General features: G+C 47.7%; 1 protein-coding gene across 2 annotated transcripts in view; it reads right to left on the bottom strand.

The window, feature by feature from the left end:
- LOC147726002 (uncharacterized) overlaps positions 1 to 16,776 on the bottom strand; it is a 217,351-nt gene that overhangs the window by 156,890 nt on the left and 43,685 nt on the right. The gene's annotated exons all lie outside the window — the stretch shown is intronic.

Below are 16,776 nucleotides of genomic sequence, written 5' to 3'. Positions count from 1 at the left end.
GCGGCAGTAGTCCACAACAAAAACATACATTGTTCTCAAAGCAATTAGAATCAGGCATTAAAAGGAAATCAATGAGAACAGCTAGTATTTTTCAAAATAGGAAAACATTTACTAGTTCAAAAATGTGCACTTTGTCGGTCTTCCAAGCACGAGGACGCCCACAGAAACACATAAAATATGGCGGCGATGGGCAGAGTCCAGCAGTCTTCCACTGGCACAGCGAAGTCCGACATTATAGACACTGAAATTCAAACATTTGATCCGGGGGTGGGGTGTGATGACCTCATGATCGGAACATGGGGGTTGCTTGGGGGAGTCATAAACCCTCAGAGGAACAAATGCATTGGGTTTCATTGTTGTAATTGGCTTGTTATAGCGACGCTAATGTATGTGAATACTTGTAGACCAATGGGCCAAACGACCACTGAAAAATTAATAAAATTAGTTCTGAAGAAAAAAAAACATGCACTATGTAAGCAAGTGACAGCATTACCAACTACATATATTTAATAAACACATCTGAATTTAATAGCTCTAAAATAACATTCCTACTGACAAATTTCACTTCTATAGGTGACAAATACAATTCCTATGAATGTAAAGATAATGAATTGTAGTGGGGGTGAGCTTTGCATTATACACGGTGTTAAGTTAGCATGTTGAATGAGGGACTGGAACCATTACTGGCGCTAAAGGCGAAATGGGAAGACAGTATTGGTAAGCCCATCCCAGACACAGTGTGGGGCCATATTTTGAAGCGAACACGGAAGGGGACCAGGAATGCACGTTTCCAACAGGTTCACTACTTTGTCTTACACAGGGCCTACCTGACCCCGGAAAGGATTAAACTGTACTTTCGGGTACAAAACGCAATGTGCCCGAGGTGCCTGGCGCCTGAGGTAGACCTGGACCACCTGTTATGGGGCTGTCTGAATTTAAGGACGTATTGGCCGGAGATAGGGGAAATCCTGAACGTGGTTACTGACAGGGAGGTGGATTTTGACATGGCGGCGTGCTTACTGCTTTGGTTTCCCCACACAAAGAACACGAAAATCACAAGAAAATTAATTGATTTAGGGCTCGTGCTGGCTCAAAGAGAGATCACCTGGCACTGGAAGTCCAAGGAGGGTCCATCTGTGAGGAGGTGGATGAATGAGCTGCTGAAATGGTCCGGGTGTGATAGTGTGCTCCGAATGAGACAGGCTGCCAAGACTGACAATGATAAAAGCTTGGAGATGGCGAGAGCATGGGAGATGATAGTGACTACATGGTGGACGAGGAAGAATAGATAAATTGAACACTTAGGGCTCCATGAGGCTTGGAAGGACGACTGCAATACCAGATTTGTAGCGTGCTCCGCTATTAATATGGAATAACTATGCCCACATCAGAAGGGGGGGTGGAGGGGATGGTTTGGGGAGGGTTGTCAGACACCGAGGCAAAGTTATGGAAGACATCAAAGGTACACCAGGGCTGGGTACACGACCATGGGTCCTCAAGAGGGGTTAAGCAGGTTGCCGAGGGCAATAACAGATACACCCTGGACTGACACCATAGGACTCCACTGATAGGTTTGAGCAGGACCAGGAGTTACAACGCCGATATCACTCACATAGGATTCCGGATTATGCTGGCTGGTGTGGAAGGGGGGGTTGGAGTTTAGGGGGGTAAAATGCAGATACTAAATGATGTTATTAACCAGGTACCCCTATGGGGTGATCACTGTGACGCCTTTGCAGTGTATACGATACAATGCGCTCCCCCCGGCCTTCAGGTTGTGGGCTAATTGGCTGTGTACGACTTTACTGTACTTACTTCTAGGATTGGTGATATCATAAGTGAACTGGTTGAACTATTTTGTGCACTGGTTTCTAATTCTGCAATAAAAACAATTTTTTTTAAAAATGGCTTATTAGAAGTTTAAACGCCATTTTTCCTTTTCTGCTTTGCTTTGCACACAGCACACAATGGCGCTATTGTTTAGAGAAGCATGAGTATTTCACTTCACACTAGAATAACTTGTTTTTGCGCACTTCCACACAGTCTCGTGAGTTTAGTCTGTACAGTTAGTGCCGCAACAGTCAAGGTAGTCTTGAACACCGTGTCTGTTGTTCAGAATGATCAGCGCACGTTCTAGATATAACACACATGCAGCTGTGGCCAGCTCTGATACTGGTGCGTTTAATAATGCACTGTGCAGGCATGATCACACACACTTGGAGCACATTCGCAAGCTGGGAGCTTGTGCAGAACTCAATGGGATCCACTTCTGCTGATACCGGAGGTATGGGGCCATCCATGTAAGCCTATGAGACCTTCTATAGATATAAAATAATCTACTAGCAAGGGAGGGCGAAATATAGGTATATTTTAGACCTGTTTCCACTTAGCATTATAATATGCTTTCTCCCTTTGTATTTTATGGAGTAGTAACTATGCTGACAACCTTGTTGCTAATAGTATGTTTATATGTACATGCTCAGATGCTGCACCTGAGATCACGGCGTTAGAAATAAATATTTCAAACTTGCATGTGTCTCCTTTACTCCATGTTTTGGACTGGTATGAGAGTGTGACAAAAGAGTGTTCTTGTTTTCCACAACTCCTGAGGTATCCTAAGTCGCATGTTCTGGGTTGTTTAATCATTGGTATTTTTGCTATAGGACAAAGAGCCAAAGAGACACTGATGCTAGTCTGGTAAGGGGATGTTGTGCCCTAAGGTGAGTTTTGGTACACCCTAATTCACTGAGGTTCTACGTCTCTTGTGCACAGTTCTGTGTAGGAGTGGAATCCCTGCAACAGAATCGTTCTACGGGTGCTCCATGAGAAGTAAATCAAATAAGAAAAGGTTTCTGTCAGCATAATGCACAAAAGAAAAAAAAAAGTATTAAAACAAATTGTGATTCGTATACGAAAATCAAACAGTAAAGAGAACAAATGAAATAAATACTAATTTCATGTGCAATCGTAAATTAATAGAGGAAACCCAGGTGCAGATGGGAAAGCATGTCAGTATATTAAACAAGCATTGGTATTATGCAATAGGTCTCGCTTTTGGGACCTTTTAAGTGTTTAGCCATGCAACAGTTGATGTTGTTGAACCAAGAATATTGTGCTGCACAACTAAATAATTATAAGGTTCCAAAAGTGAGACCTATTTCCTATGCCAATGCTTATTTAGGTATCTTACCACACGTCAATTTAGGAAACCACCTATCTCACTGTAATGTCCTTGAACTGCAACTAAGCACAGTTTGATCAGTGCACAGTTACTTCCCATCTAGGTTTGCACATTAGAAATACCCATACATACAGGAGGTAATATCGCACAAGACACTTTAAAGGAACGTAACTGGTCACCATCAGCTGTGAACTACTGAAATTGATTTATTGATTGATTTAAATAGCCAATCAGAACACTTGTAAAGTGCGCTACTTACCCGTGAGGGTCTGAAGGTGCTGAGAGGAGGGGGAGCCAGGTCTTGAGGAGTCTTCTGAAGGTGAGTAGGTCTTGGGTCTGACGTAGGTGGGTAGGGAGGGTGTTCTAGGTCTTGGCGGCGAGGTAGGAGAAGGATCTGCTGCCGGAGTTTGTTCGTTGGATGCGGCGGACATCGGCGAGGGCGAGGCTGGCGGAGCGGAGCTGGTGGGTCGGGGTGTAGAAGTGGAGTCTGCTGTTCAGGTAGGATGGTCCGGCGTTGTGGAGTGCTTTGTATGCGTGGATGAGGAGCTTGAAGGTGATCCTCTTGTCGACGGGGAGCCAGTGTAGGTCTCAGGTGGGGGGTGATGTGGCTGCTGCGGGGGACTTTGACGATCAGTCGGGCTTAGGTATTTTGGATGTGTTGTAGTCGTCGTAGGTGTTTGGCTGGGATTCCTGTGTAGATTGCGTTGCCATATTCCAGTCTGCTGCTGACGAGAGCCTGTGTCACCGTTCTTCTTATTTCGGTCGGGATCCACTTGTAGATCCTGCGGAGCATGCGCAGGGTATTTTAGCAGGAGGAAGAGACGGCGTTAACCTGTTTAGACATGGAGAGGGAGGAGCCGAGGATAAATCCTAGGTTACGTGCATGGTCGGTGGGTGTCGGTGCTGTTCTCAGTGTGGTCGGCCACCAGGAGTCGTCCCAGGCTGAGGGGGTGGGTCCGAAAAGGAGCACCTCGGTCTTGTCAGAGTTCAGCTTCAGACGGCTGTTCTGCATCCAGTCAGCAACGGCCTTCATTCCCTCGTGGAGGTTGGTTTTGGTGCTGTGCGGGTCCTTGCTGAGGGAGAGGATGAGCTGGGTGTCGTCGGCGTAGGAGAGGATGTTGAGGTAGTGTTGGCGGGCCACTTATGCGAGGGGGGCCATGTAGACGTTGAACATCGTCGGGCTGAGGGATGACCCTGGGGGACGCCGCAGATGTCGGTGGCCTCGGATCGGAAGAGCGGGAGGCGGACGCTCTGGGTTCTGCCGGAGAGAAAGGACATGGTCCAGTCAAGTGCCTTCTCTTGGATTCCGGCTTCTAGTAGGCGTGTCTTTAGAGTGCGATGACAGACCGTGCCGAAGGTGGCTGACAGGTCCAGGAGGATGGGGGCTGATGTTTCGCCATTGTCTAGTTGGCGCTTGATGTCGTCTGTGGTGGCGATGAGGGCTGTCTCGGTGCTGTGGTTTCGTCTGAACCCGGACTGGGACGGGTCCAAGATGATGTTGTCTTCCAGGTGGCGGGCCAGTTGCAGGTTGACGATTTTCTCAATGACCTTCGCCGGGAACGGGAGCAGGGAGATGGGCAGGAAGTTCTTGAGTTCCTTGGGATTCGCCTTGGGCTTCTTGAGGAGGGTGTTGATTTTGGCGTGTTTCCAGCTTTCCTGGAATGTTGCTGTTTCGAAGGAGATGTTGATGACCTTCTGTAGTTGGGGTGCGATGACAGTGTCTGCTTTGTTGAATACGTGGTGTGGGCAAGGGTCTGACGGAGATCCTGAGTGGATGGAGTTCATGACCATGCGTGTCTCGTCGCCGTTGACGTTGGACCAGGAGGTCAGGCAGTTGGCGCTGGTGTTCGCAGGGGGGGATGGGGTCTGGCATAGTCGGGGCCGTCATGGTGTTGAAGCCGTCATGGATGTCAGCGATCTTGTGGTGGACGAAGATGGCTAGTGAGTTGCACAATTCATGTGAGGGAGGTATGGCGTTGGTGCTGGGGTTGGAGAGTTCTTTTACGATGCTGAGAGCTCTTTGCTGTTGTGTGCGTTGTTATCCATGAGGTCTTTGAAGGAGGATCTCTTGGCTATACTGATGAGGTGGTGATGTCCGCGAGTGGTGTCCATGTGGGCTGTGCGGTTGTCCGAAGTGCGTTCGTGGAGCCATATCTTCTCCAGTTTCCGGCAGGCACGTTTGGAGGTCTGAAGCTAGTCGGTGAACCAGGTGGCTCTCTTGCTGGTTTGGTTGTTGGACGGTTTCTTGAGTGGGGCGAGGGTGTTGGCGCAGTCGTCAAACCACTGTCTGAGGTTGCTGGCAGCGTCGTCTGGGTTGGTGGGGTCGGTGGGTGGGTTCTGGTTGAGGGTGGTGATCAGCTGGTCTTCGGTAACAATGAGGTAACAATGTGTCTAGATTGTGTAGAAATCTTCTGTTCATGGACAAACATGGGTTTTTGTCAGCAGAATAAAAGATAAACCTTAAATAAATATCTAATTTGGACATGGTGCATCGAATGAGGCATTCTTGGTCTTTAATTAAATTCACAATAAGCAAAAATTCATGTTCACTTGGCAGACTACGGCCTCAAAGCAACCCTTATTTCAACAGGGGACTGAGACTATATAATAATTACAAAGATGTTGCATTCCTTATTCAGGTCATAAGACAGAACACGTACATTTAAAATGTACTATTCTGTTCCGTAGAGCTTTCAGAAGGGAAGTGGCTTTGTTGAATAGTTTTGTCAACCCCACGGTATAATCTTGTCTTCCGCTGCTGCATAATTCCAAAGACCCGTGCATAATGCAGGGTAATGTTACAATCTTCTTTCAAAGTACTGATTCTAAACCCTTATGGGAACCAACACAATTAGTATGTGCATGGATAACAGAGGAACAGGGAGGCCAAGCGTGAAAAGACAGAAGCTTAAAATAAATTAATTAACAAAAAGGAAACTTGCAGAAGTAACATCATAAAACATTATAAAGAAAAACAAATCATGAAGTGAATTTTATTTTTCCATCTTTACGTATGCTGTCGGTTACATTTGAACATTATGGTTTATTTTTAAGAGGCAAAAAAATATAACAATTCCAACAATTCTGAGCACAAATGAATTAGAGGGAATTAGGGGAAATCTTCATCAACCATCATAAAAACATTTTTTTATCTAGAGACAGGAATTCCCATCCGGACTTAAACAAACTCAAGTGCAGAAACTGACAAAGTTTCAAAGTGACGGAAACTGAAAGCGTGCAAGGTGCGTGTCCATGCAACAGCAACGCCACAGCACAAGTTTGTAAACAAGCACAAGCGCGGAAACTGACAAAGTTTCAAAGTAAAAGTGATTGTGCTGGGAGGGTGGCTGGCGGCTGCACGCGTGATCGCGCAGGAAGGGAAGCAAATGGCGGCTGCACGCGTGGTTTCAACGTGAAATTGATCGCGCTTGACGAGAGGCAGCTTGCGGCTGGGCGAGTGCACGAGCGCGTGACCGCAATCTTGAGGCCAGCAAAAGCCTCTGGTAGCACTTTCAAAAGCCACTCACTAAATTTCTAACAGAGCAGCGCATGCGCTGGCTCAGCGAGACCTAAAAACAGGATGAAATCTCTTTAATATTTTTTGTCAATATACATTTGTGGTATAATGCTGGTATTTACCGGTGGATGTACTGTTATGCAATATTTGGCACCTTAAATAGCTCAAACACAACAGACATCAAAGCATGAGTGCATGCCTATCAGTTAAATAAATATCGAAATGTACAGTTTTACAACTTCATTTATATACAAAACACAAAATCAATATGAATAAATACAGATAAAATGGGTCAAAAATAAATATGGCTAAATTCAGACGGAAATGTGAAAGAAAAAATAAATATATATATATATCATAAACTGGGAGCCCTAATCATAACCCACACTCATGTGCATGGTGTGGATGTAGTTATTATGGGGAAAAAAGTAATTAAGTATCATTTGAGTTTTGAGATGTATGCACAATAGAGTAGCTACTTGTTTTACACGATCCACTAAATAAATTATCCAACATATTTTCGTAAATACTTTGTAACCATGACCAAACAACAAAGCTAGCCACAGACCATTGACATCCGTGAAATCCAGCCAAACCTTTCTTGTCACAATCGGTATCAGTAATCATGTCATGCACCGAACAGAAAGCCTTGGGGGATAATTAGGTGACCAGCACGGTCTTGTTTTAGAGCTCACACAGCATTACATGATGGAAGGAGTCCTGCAGCAAACCCTTCCATAGTGAGGCCACCATCAAGCAGGCTTCATAAGGATGGATTTTATTCCTGCATATTTGAAATTGGACTTATAGAATAAGGTGTTCTATCAATGCATTTACTGATTTGACATGAGCAGCCTAACAATAGATGAGAAATGCCTTACATAAGGGTAAAAGTGGTACACAGCATGACACGTATTTGGGGCATGAACACAAGCCAAAGTAGAGGAGTGGAGAATTTTACGAGGATCCTGATCTGTGAAAGCAGTTCAGTAAAACAAATGCAAGATATAGACAGGTTACACAGTACCCATGAGCCAAACCTGTTGCCGACAGGAGCAGTTGTTGGGCACCAATTTGAAAGTGGAGCATACTGAATAACCTTAAACCCCATAAAACAATATAGTGATCTGCACAGCATTAACTCATACAAAGGAATTGCTGTTTGGGGGGAGGGGGCACACTTTCACAAAGTAAAAACGTCAATTTGGAAGCACTCTGTTTAATAAGCAAAGTCTTTAGAGGTTTTTTCTATGCAGGTGTTCTAAACATGTTCTTGTACCATACCACGTGAAGCTGGGACCCAAATCTAGACATCGTATAGAAAATCTAACATCTCTGGGTCAACATCCTACACAAAATTTAAAGTGCAATATACTATTCCAAATTGTATTTTTCTAGAAACGTAAAATGTAATGTGCTGGGCTTGCACCCATGGATTCTTTAGGCAGAACTTATGCACAAAACAGCAAGGCACCATGGAAAATCGAGAGGCATGAGGCACTGCAGGGCGGAATAAAAAGAGAAGGCGTCGGTTTACCAAAGACACTGCAAGTAATTTATGAACAAACAAGACCAAATGGACTGGTTATAAATTAATGGCAAACTAAATAAAAATGGACAACTCCATGATAGTGGGGAGAAACGCATAGACAGAATGCGTGCAGGGGCGCAGTGTGGCTGGTGAGGAGGCTCCGTTTGACGGAAAAGAAAAACGAAACTTTAAAGAAAATGGCAGATGAAATGTTGCGGCACCGGCGCTTTACCTTTAACATGGTTAAACGTAAAGCACCAGTGGCGCGATTGCACAGAAGTAAAGAAATATAATAAAATATATTTCTTTACTCTTGCTACAATCACGGCACCCGCGCTTTACTTTACCATGTTAAAAGTAAAGCGCAGGTGCCGCGATTGTAGCAAAAGTTAAGAAATAGATGTTAAATTAAAGCGCGGGTGCCGCAGTTGCACAAAAGTAAAGAAATAGTAAAAAAAAACTATATATTTACTTTTGCTACAATCGCGGCACCCGCGCTTAACTTTTAACATGGTTAAAGTAAAGTGCGGGTGCCGCGATTGAGCACTGTTGAGCAAAAGTAAACAAAGCTGGTGGCTGCGGCCTGCTACAGCATAGAAAGCATGAGGCGAACGAGGGAGTGGGAGAAGGGAGGGGGGAGAAGGGAGGGGATTAACGCGAGAAAGCCAGCTATGCACGTCGAGCGTGTTTGTGCGCGTAACAGACAGCTGATGGCGTGCAAAAGCCTGTGGTGGGTAGCACTTTGAAACCCGCTTACTATATGTCTCGCCAGAGCAGCAAATGCGCTGGCTCAGGCGAGACCTAAAAAGGACAGGTATATGAACTTGGGAAGTTATTCTGCCGAAAAAAGTACTTTTAATGTTCAGTGTCAGGCAGTGTAACACAGGGGCTGCCGCGGGTCGGGGAGGACGGTAAAAAAAAAATATATATATCAAAAATTTATTTACCTCCTGGCTGGCTTCGTCTGAAGAGGCAGAAAGCACCGGGCTCCCAATACCCAATCACAGCAATGCAGCGTTTTGATTGGTCTGAGCGCCCCGATTCGGAGGTGAGCCCGGGAATGGGAGCCAGGGCAGGTTCTCAATGCAGGCTGTAAAGCTGGCTGAATGGAGAACATGTAAAACGCGCATGAACGTTTGGCCAGTCTGAGAGGTACGGTGAAACATCCATGCGCACTTACATAGTGCTCACCACTCCTCCCCCTGCTCCAAGACCAGAGCAGATCCGCCTCGCCCGCCGAGACACATCAGGAATAAACAAAATGGTAACAATTTATCATCATTTTATTTTGAATTTTTTTCCACTGCTTAAGGCTGTGTGGCGACGCTCCTCCTCCTTAGCGGAGGAGCCGCCACTGATGTAAATACATGTAAAATCAGTCTCTCAAAATTCACAAATCCTGGGCCTCCATCTGAAAAAAACATTGAAAATGCATTAAGTCTCACCTTTGATTAAGTGTAAGTAATTTGCTTTGCTAATGCTATTGTACAGCCAAGCAAATTACTTTAACTTAATGAAAGGCAAGACCTATTGCATTTTTAATGCTTATTCTACGTGGAGTTCAACTTCCAATTAACCCAACACCGCTCCCTCTCAAACATACCAGCAGTATTCACCACTGTTAAGTGTGGAAACTGCCTCCACCCCACCCTAATTGTATGCAATACTAATACGCACCAGCAACTGGTCACAGCAACAAAGATCAGAAAAAAGGTCAACAAGGCTAATAATCAGACAATAGGCACAAATAAATCACTACAAATGCATGAATGGAACTACACTTGCAAAGAAGTCAATATATAAAAAAAATTGTCTTCAATGTTATGCAGCCAACAAAAGTTGCATCATTGATCAATGCAGCCTTCAAGTATTTTAAAGGGATATTTTGTCTGAGGTCTCGTTCTGTATCACTCAAACTTTTGTTTGCACAGGTAAAGTATATATTATTTGTGGTACTGCACTGACTATGCTGTTTGTACATCAATTTATAACATTTCCTCCAGGCATATTTATTGCTTATTTCGCTAGATATTTTTGACGGAGGAGCTTTGATGGCTTTCAAAGTGCACCAATAAGAAGACAAAAATGAGTGACTCTGTGGTAGGCATATCACCTCTCAATATTGTACAGTAAAGGAAATACACCCAATTCCGCAACCGGTTAGTCCTGAGTTGGGAACAGAAGGTGGGATTTGTTGAAGGGCTATAAGAAGGGCTATAAGAGCCCACTTTGAAGAGGAACTTTTTGCACTTGGGTTTAGTGTAAAGGCACGTGTGGGGGTGGGGTGGGGTGGGGTGGGTACTCGGGGTGACTTTACAAGTGTCTCATCGAAGCTCGGATTCCCACACTGAGCAGCAAACAAAAGGCAATCAGGAAGCATTTGAGCGAAGCCCCCCCCCCCCGCCCCCCCGCGAGGCTTTGTAGTCAATCAATCAGGTGGAACTACTCGGCAAATTACGAGTGCACTTCCGAAGCACAAGAGCACTTTTGGCAGCGGGAGAGGTCGCCAGGCACTGCTCTTGGACGCAGCCAGAGCCCCCGCCAGGGAAGGGGCACCGGGCAGGCTGGTGGAGACAGTCACTCACTAGGAGGGAAATAAAGGAGATGCATTAAGTGTGTACCAGGCCGGGCTACTCCGCTCCGACTTAAGAGGTGGGTTAGAGAGCTTAAACTGGGTCACCCGGATTGTTCAAAGCAACATAGAAGTTAGGACCAAAAACAAGTGGGCTTCTAAGCGGACACAACACGAACAGGATGCCATGCTGCAGATATAACTTTGAAACAATTTCTAACATAACGCGCCAATGAAACAAAATCTTAAATGAAGAGTTGCATTCGGTCATGAGGTTTTATCAATAAATTTAATTAATGGCCCTTTAGCACTATCCGTAGCCCCGCCCCCATTGCTCCACCCCCATAGTCCAGCCCCCCTAACCCTGCCCCCGCCCACATCTCAATTTGTTGAGCACCTGCACTTGTTTTTTTCCATTTAAAGCACTGGATGAGACAACCAGTGCAGCACTCACCTGAAGGACGACATTCCCCAGAAGAGAAGAGTTCCTCCCAGTCCGCATCAGAAGGCATGAGACAACCTCTACAGCACACAGGAGTGTAATGCCATCATTGCACCAACAGGATACAACTCCAGCCAACATTATGAGTGAAGGTGAGGGATTGGAGACAACCACTACAACTCTCACCTGAATTATGTCAAACTCCCCAGAAGTGATCACCCAAGTCCACATCACAAGGTAGGAGACAACATCCGTTGAATTCTCTAGTAGTATGAAGACATCACATCCCCAAAGATTACAACCAGCCCACATCACTGGGGTGGGAGATAAAAACAACTACTGCAGCGCTCACCGGAATGATGAAACCAGAAACTCCAGAGGACACAACCACAGCCAATAATAGGCAGATTTATAGAGCGCCTGGTTACGCACATTGGCGTGTCCTCGCGCTATGGTAGGTGGGAGCAGCAAAATCACAGCAACTAAAACCCGTCACCAGTCTACCGGACAAAAAGAGGAGTTTTGAATTTACCCCTGAATCTGGACTCAGACTACTCCAGGCGCAGTTCCAACAGGAGTTTGTTCCAGCTTTTCGCAGCCAGAAACGTAAAGAACCTGCCCCCCATATGAGCCTTTTTCACTTTGGGAATCTTCAGTAGCCCAGAGCCGGAAGATCTCAAGGCTCTAAGTGGCTCATAACGGGTAACAAGGTCCTGTAATGGTAACGGTGCCTTACCGCCAATAATGCGGTGGCACGTACACAGAGCCTTGAACTCGATTCTGCTCCTCACCGGGAGCCAGTGAAGTGCTTGGAGCGCTGCCTTTGAGACAGATCTCCTAGGCAGTCTCAGGACCAAGCGGGCCGCAGCATTCTGCAACACCTGAAGACGGTCAAGGCTCTTTCCTGCGGCCCCCAGGTAGAGAAGATTGCCATAGTCTAATCGTGCTGTTACAAGGGCATGCACCAGCGTCCTTCGGGCCTCCGTTGGTAGGAGCTCAAGAACCTTCCGCAGGCCTTTCAGAACACCAAAGCACACCCCCACCACCCGGTTAATCTGGGGCCTAAATGTTAGGTCAGTATCGAGCCATACACCCAGGTTTTTTGCTTCCTGACATGGCATGGGTGCCGACCCCAAACAGGGTGGCCACCATGCCGATGACCACACCGACGGGCCCCCTCCCACCACTAGCATTTCCGTCTTGCTGCCGTTCAGCATCAGGCAGTTGGACGACATCCAGGATGGCAGCTCCTGCATGCAGGCTCTGAAACTGTCCGCAGCAAGATCGGGGGCGCGCGATCGGGAGATGATCAGCTGCGTGTCATCGGCATTGGACACTATGCGCAGCCCATAGCCCTCAACTATAGTAGCCACTGGGGAGACATACAGGTTGAATAGGGTTGGGCTCAGGGACGAACCCTGGGGTACACCCTGACCCAAGTTGACCACTCTGGAGTAGCAGTCCCCCTGCCTAACTTGAAAACCTCTATCTACCAAGAAGGACTGGATCCATTCCAGTGCAGTACCTGAGATTCCACCTTCATTCAGACACTGTAGCAAGGTGGCAAGTGCTACAGTGTCGAATGCTGCACTTAGATCCAGGAGAATCAGAGCCATAGTTTGACCCTCATCAACCCTCTGTCTGATAGTCTCGGCCGCCATAAGTAGGGCCAACTCCGTAGAGTGTCGAGGCCGGAATCCAAACTGAGTGGCATGAAGGAGGTTCGCCTACTCCACAAATTCCATCAGCTGGATGTTCACGACCTTCTCCGCTACTTTGGCCAAATATGGTAGAAGTGAAATGGGGCGGAGGTTCTCCAGTTTCTCGAAATTGATGTTCGGCTTCTTTTGTAGGGGAAGCACAACCGCCTGTTTCCACCCTATAGGTACAGTGTGAGTCCTAAAGGATACATCTAGCAGGTGTCTTATGTAGGGCTCCAGGGTCACCAGGCTTCCAGCGAGCCGCTTAGTCCACAACACACATGAGAGAGAAACTGTACAGTCCACACTGCAGTACAGTACTACAAAGCCGTTTGGAGTCTCAGATAACCCGATTAATAATAACTGCTCACTTACTGTAACACGAGGACTCTCCCTTTTCCGCTAGTAGGTCAGAGGGGGTTAGCGAAGTGTCTGAGGTGACAGTACTTCTGTAGTCAACATATGCCCCAGCTACTCCAAAAATACCCAGGCTATATTCGTAGCAGCACACAACCACCTCGGTGGCTGGTCCTATAGGTGGCAGGAACAAAGACACACACACACAAATCCCCCTCAATATCTGTGTTTTCTTTGTACCAAAATATGATCAAATATCTCATCACCGAAACAGCACTCCAAGCACAGACACTCTACTCCTGCCTCATTGAGACTTCTTCTACACAGTTCTACCTCCTGACCGCACCCCACGGAGAGCACTTTTGTTCATCTCTCTAGTGCTCAAGACGTCTCACTAGGGAAAGCAGCCCTGTCCGTGGTCCTTCAGCCGGCTCTCCAGTAAAAGAACTCAAGGCCAGGGACAGCGCTGAGTGTCAGGCCGCCTTCGAGACCCTAAAGACAGCGATGTGCACCGCCCCGTGCTCCACACCCCCAATTACAGCCGGGAGTTCATAGTTCAAACGGATGCCTCCGATCACGGTGTCGAGCGGTTCTCTCACAAGTCAACACCGAGGGAATTGATCACCCGGTGGCCTTCATTAGCCGACGTCTGCTGGCCCGAGAACAGAGCTGGAGCACCATTGAGCAGGAGGCCTTCGCCGTGGTGTGGGCCCTCAAGAAACTCCGGCCCTATCTCTTCGGCACCCACTTCCAGGTACAAACTGACCACCGGCCTCTGCGGTGGCTGATGCAGATGCGAGGGGAGAATCCGAAGTTGCTGCGTTGGTCCATCTCCCTACAAGGGATGGACTTCACTGTGGAGCATTGCCCAGGCAACGACCACGCCAACGCAGACTGCCTGTCCCGCTTCTTCCGCCTCGGCGAGGAGAATACCCAAGAGGATGGGTGACTCTCCCTGCCTTTAGCTGGGGGGGGGGTGTTGGACCCGGCCACGTGGCGTGGTCCCACTCCTCCCGCATGGCGGGCCCTGGGCTACCTCGACCCCTGTCCTCCGGCCGAGGGCGGCAACCGCCGGCTCTCCCCCTTTGGAACTCGGCAACCCCTCCTCAACACACTCGGCTGGTCCGAACCCTATCCCGGACCAACATCTCAAAACCAGACTCCATCTTGGACCCTCCACCACTCGTGGCCTCGGCCCAACCCCGGCCACAGACCCAGCGAAGCCCCGACATCTTGGCACCACGAGCCGACCAGGTGGTAAAGAGGCCACTTGATGGATCAATGGGGAGAAGAGTTTTGATGGTCCTCCAACCGTCCCCCGACGTCTGGACACGTTCATACCGGCCCCTCCGACCGCCAGACCTATATCTGGGGCAGCTCTGGAGCAGGTCGGCAGTTGTATCCTAGAGTCGAGAGACACCGAGACGAACTCATCCGCGTGGAACCCGTAACCACCTTTGGAGCCCTGCTGGCGCTGCTGTGGCCCATCTTCGTTGAATCCATCCTTGGAGCCCTGCTGACGCTGCTGCGGCCCATCTTCGTTGAAACCATCTCTGGAGCCCTGCTGGCGCTGCCGCGGCCCATCTTCGTTGAATCCATCCTTGGAGCCCTGCTGGCGCTGCCGCGGTCCATCTTCGTTGAATCCATCCTTGGAGCCCTGCTGGCGCTGCCGCGGCCCATCTTCGCTGAAACCATCTCTGGAGCCCTGCTGGCGCTGCCGCAGCCCAACTCTGAGGAACCCACCAGCTCGAGGATTGAGAGCTGAGCGTAGGGTATTCCTGTACCAGGCTGGTACCAAGACTGTCCCGCTACCCCCTTCCCTCAGAGACTAAACCTGAAAGGATCTCTGGATCCAGTTACACATGTATCGCTACGATAACCTGCCTTAAAGTATTGATAAAAACGTTGAGAACCTATCTTTGTGTGGTGTCCATCTGTAGAGGGGTGATTGCTCATCTGTACGATCCTAGGGGAGGAACTTCGCCAGGAGGCCTCTCGACTTCGCTCGGCCAGCTTTAAGATCCCCTTTCCAACACACTTCCAGACCTTCTCCATTCGCTTCCGGTCCTCTTAGTTTGGCCCCCAGTGTCCCATCTACCATTTGCAGAACCTAAAGATCAGCACCAGCTTCACCGTCGCATCTAGTTTGTTCTCAGCTACCTACACTGAATCCACTTCCAGACCCATCAGCAGGTCCAACATGGTGGGAAATGGCGCCTGTATTTCTGCATGGAAACCTCGCCCTTCCTAGTGGTACTGAATGAGAAGTTGGGTTGCGGGTTGAGGTGGGTGTGAAGACCTCCGCAAGTAAAAGCCACAATTCATTGTCTGGGTGAACGTCACTAAATTTATCAGTGCTTAACTCTGATCGCTTGGCACAAAAGCAGCCATGCTTAACTTAGCAGCAGTGTGTAAACTATGCAGCACTTTACAGTAATAAAGAAAAGGCAATATAAAAAAATCCCACACTAATTTAGAGAACAAGAGTAAAACTGAATAACTGTTTTGACAGCAGAAATCAAGTCGGTAGAACCAGAGTTATACATTTTAAAAGCGAAAAAAGTTATGGCCGACTACGATGGAGCGCAGTTCTATGAAGGTAAAATTCGCAGGGCAAGGCAGCCGGCAGTGTCCGAGGAGGCAGCGTCATCGCAGTGAAGCCACTCAATAAAGTTATGGTGAATATTTCTACATTCGGACGTAGGTTTTTTTTGTTTTTTTTTTATTACGTCGAAAATCTCTAAAGGGACGAAGCAACAGGCTAAATCCAACGAGGGCTTCTCAGAGGCAGGATTCAACTTCCCACGAGGAGCAACTTAACAGCTTTGCTGCTGCAGAGAAGAACGTAGCTGAGCTACCCGAAATCAGGCTGACCAGCAGTACACCTAAGGCAGATCAGCCAGCAGGTACATCCCAGTCTCCATTTTAATTTTCAGAGCACTGGTTGATAGACAATTTTCTAAGACCCAAGGTTTAGATTTGGGCTATCTGGGCAGCTTTAGCACCACTTTCAAGAGGCCAGGACTGTGAGGGTGGGGAGCACCACTTGGAGGGTCAGGACTCCCCAGTTTCAATATGGTTGGAGCCTTTTCTGCCCCGATACTATGATCAGGAAGCCAGCCAACTAACCCTTGAAGTTGGCTCTGGAAGTCCAAGAATCAAGCAGAAAACCAGGTCTCAAGCAGCAGGGCAGTAATCTCAGGGTACAAGGCAGGCTTCAGGCAGCAGGGCAGTCTGTCGTACACAGCAAGCCACAAAAAACAGTTCAGTCCCATGAGAACCTTCTGCAGGTCCAGAAGTGAACTAAAGTGTGGGACTGAGGGTCTTATTGCATACCTGATGCCAGCTTTGAAGTGCAAGAAACCTCTTGAGTTTTCACCCTTCAGAAGTGTCTGGAATTTCGTGTCTCTCTGCCCTGATCCTGGGATGTTTGGAGTCACAATAGGCTAATGTAACATTATTTGTGTGTGCTGGAG

This window comes from Lissotriton vulgaris, chromosome 3_1, assembly GCF_964263255.1.
Source record: "Lissotriton vulgaris chromosome 3_1, aLisVul1.2, whole genome shotgun sequence".
Lineage (NCBI taxonomy): Eukaryota > Metazoa > Chordata > Amphibia > Caudata > Salamandridae > Lissotriton > Lissotriton vulgaris.
The sequence above is the reverse complement of the archived record's forward strand: the minus strand, read 5'-3'. Positions and strand labels throughout refer to the sequence as shown.